Source organism: Staurois parvus, unplaced genomic scaffold, assembly GCF_062004578.1.
Source record: "Staurois parvus isolate SC_StPar_1 unplaced genomic scaffold, SC_StPar_1.0 ptg002355l, whole genome shotgun sequence".
NCBI lineage: Eukaryota > Metazoa > Chordata > Amphibia > Anura > Ranidae > Staurois > Staurois parvus.
The window spans coordinates 29,791-33,213 of record NW_028320151.1 but is presented as its reverse complement, the minus strand read 5'-3'; positions in this window follow the sequence as shown (position 1 = coordinate 33,213).

Here is a 3,423-nt window from a genome sequence, read left to right as displayed (position 1 = left end):
GCCTAGCAATACACGCCCTTCTAAGGTCCCTCCAGCTACCTACAGCTTGAACCCCGGTGTTAATCACCCTTCCACTGTACACACCCCCCCCACACACCAGACACACCACAAAAGGTAGCCTGCAACCACCAAACAGTTTATCCACAGAACGGTCTGCTGGGACACCCCACACACACAGATCTCCATCTAGCCAATCTGTTACCTTTTACAATCTGCATGCAATCTGTCCACACACAGTGCAATTGCATACAGATTGGCAATGAGCTTGACTGAGCATTTGAAGGCACTAAAATACAATACAATCTAATCTCTCCAATCTAATCTCACCAATCTAATCTCTCCAATCTAATCTTTCCAATCCAATCTCTCCAAAGAGATGAGTACGTGCTTAAATACACAGAAGTCACTAATTAATTTTAAGATTTAATTTCCCAAAGTGGGCGGAGCATAAAATATGTACAAAATATAAAAAGTTACAGAAAATACAAAAGATATAAGAAGATACACAAATGACTAATTACTATAAAATAAAAGGGAATAAAACAGAATAAAACTTTACCAGGATCCTGCGACTGGAGCAAGTCAGAAAATCAGCAATCCGTTAGTCGATCGACCAGCTCTATACGAATTACAAATGTCCCAGTGTCCGGGTCCACCCTGTGTTACTATACACATATTATTACTGACACTCTGCTGCCTCTATGTGGATGATCCTTGTTATTACTCCCCCTGTATATATACATTAGTTAATTCTCTGTATTAAGCTCAACACAATGGCGGCCTGAAGGACAGTTTGACTGGACATACTACTAAACAGAGTAATAAACCTATAAATATACTACTATACATACTAGTTCCCATGTCTGTCCTGCAATCTCTGAAAGGGGAAACCATGAAGTGGTCTTCAACAAGATAGCAGTCGCTGTAGACAGATCCTGAAGAACAGCATCCTGCACATATCCAGTTCTGATTCCATTTTAGAAAATGAGGAATCTATGTAGCCTCTTCCTCCTTCCCGGCCAGATTGTATTAGGAGGAATAATATTCTGTGTCAGACATTCGGTGGGTGTCATACAAGGCTCAGCCAGCAGATGGCGGCACAGTTCTGTCAGATCATGTGCTTAGAAATATGAAGTGTTACCATACCCATCCACAAGGTGGAGATTTCCCCTCTGTGCCCCCGGTAGGGAGATTTCCCCTCTGTGCCCCCGGTAGGGAGATTTCCCCTCTGTGCCCCCGGTAGGGAGATTCCTCGTCTGTGCCCCCGGTAGGGAGATTTCCCCTCTGTGCCCCCGGTAGGGAGATTTCCCCTCTGTGCCCCCGGTAGGGAGATTTCCCCTCTGTGTCCCCGGTAGGGAGATTCCCCCTCTGTGCCCCCAGTAAGGAGATTCCCCCTCTGTGTCCCCGGTAGGGAGATTCCCCCTCTGTGCCCCCGGTGGAGAGATTCCCCCTCTGTGTCCCCGTTAGGGAGATTCCCCCTCTGTGCCCCCGGTAGGGATATTCCTCCTCTGTGCCCCCGGTAGGGAGATTTCCCCTCTGTGTCCCCGGTAGGGAGATTCCCCCTCTGTGCCCCCGGTAGGGAGATTCCCCCTCTGTGTCCCCGTTAGGGAGATACCCCCTCTGTGCCCCCGGTAGGGATATTCCTCCTCTGTGTCCCCGGTAGGGAGATTCCCCCTCTGTGTCCCCGGTAGGGAGATTCCCCCTCTGTGTCCCTGGTAGGGAGATTCCCCCTCTGTGCCTCCGGTAGGGAGATTCCCCCTCTGTGCCCCCAGTAGGGAGATTCCCCCTCTGTGTCCCCGGTAGGGAGATTCCCCCTCTGTGCGGGGGAAGAGGATGAGGAGGAGGAGGAAGAGGATGATGATGATGAGGAGGAGGATGATAAATAGGACGATGAAGAGGAGGATGAAGAGCAGGATGATAATAATGAGGAGGAGGATGAGGAGGAGGATGATGATGAAGAGGAGGAGGAGCATGAAGGGGATGATGAGGAGGGGGAAGAGGATGATGATAAGGAGGGGGAAGAGGAGGAGGAGGGGAAGAGGATGAGGAGGAGGAAGAGGATGATGATGAGAAGGAGGAGGAAGATGATGAGATAAGGAGGATGAAGAGGAGGAGGAGGATACAGAGGATGAGGAGGATGAAGAGCAGGATGATAATGATGTGGAGGATAATGATGAGGAGGATGAAGATGATGAGGAGGTGGATGAAGAGGATGAGAAGGAACATGAAGAGGATGACGAGGAGGATGATGAAGAGGAGGAGGAGCATGAAGAGGAGGAGCATGAAGAGGATGATGAGGAGGAGGAGGAGCATGAAGAGGAGGAGCATGAAGAGGATGATGAGGAGGAGGAGGAGCATGAAGAGGAGGAGGAGGATGAAACACTTTTCCCCTTTTTTATGATCACATGACCTCTGTTCTCAGCTGCACAGCAGTACACTGATTGAGGGGGGCGGTGTCAGGAGAAGTCTGATGATTGGAGGGGAGTGAGTGTGGTCAGGGGAAGTCTGATGATTGGAGGAGAGTAGGGGGCGTGGTCAGAAGTCTGAAGATTGGAGGAGAGCAGGGGTGAGGGTGTGGTGTCAGCAGAAGTTTGATGATTGGAGGAGGGGAGGGGCGTGTGGTTAGGGAAAGTTGATGATTGGAGACAAGCAGGGGGTGTGGTCAGGGAAAGTCTGATGATTAGAGAAGAGCAGGGGAATTCTGATGATTGGAGGAGGGGAGGGGGTGTGTTCAGGAGACGTCTGATGATTGGAGGGGAGTGGGTGTGGTCAGGAGAAGTCTGATGATTGGAGAGTAGGGGGCGTGGTCAGAAGTCTGAAGATTGGAGGAGAGCAGGGGTGAGGGTGTGGTGTCAGCAGAAATCTGATGATTGGAGGAGGACAGGGGTGTGGTCAGAAGTCTGATGTTTGGAGGAGGGGCATGTGGTTAGGGAAAGTTGATGATTGGAGGCAAGCAAGGGGGTGTGGTCAGGGAAAGTCTGATGATTAGAGGAGAGCAGGGGAAGTCTGATGATTGGAGGAGGGGAGGGGGTGTGGTCAGAAGTATGATGATTGTTGGAGGGAAGGGGTGTGGTCAGGAGAATACTGATGATTGGAGGAGAGCCGGCTGAGCTCCCATGCCTAGTGCGGTCAATAATAGGAGATGGGAGGGACTGGCGTCGATTGTAGGGGGCGGGGCCCTCTGATTCACTTTGTAAAGCGCCATACAATTCCTAAAGAAGAGGAGGAGACTTCTTCCAACCTGCAGGGGGAGGGGCTGTTGGGGGACAATACATGACATGGCACCACCCCCTGGCTCCTATTAGTAGAAGACGGTTTATAGCCCCGCCCTACTTATTGTCCTATGACAGGCGGGGGCGGAAATATGCGGAAAACATCTGCTTTGTAACTCCTCCCCATTCTGCGCTGTCCGCCAATCAAAGG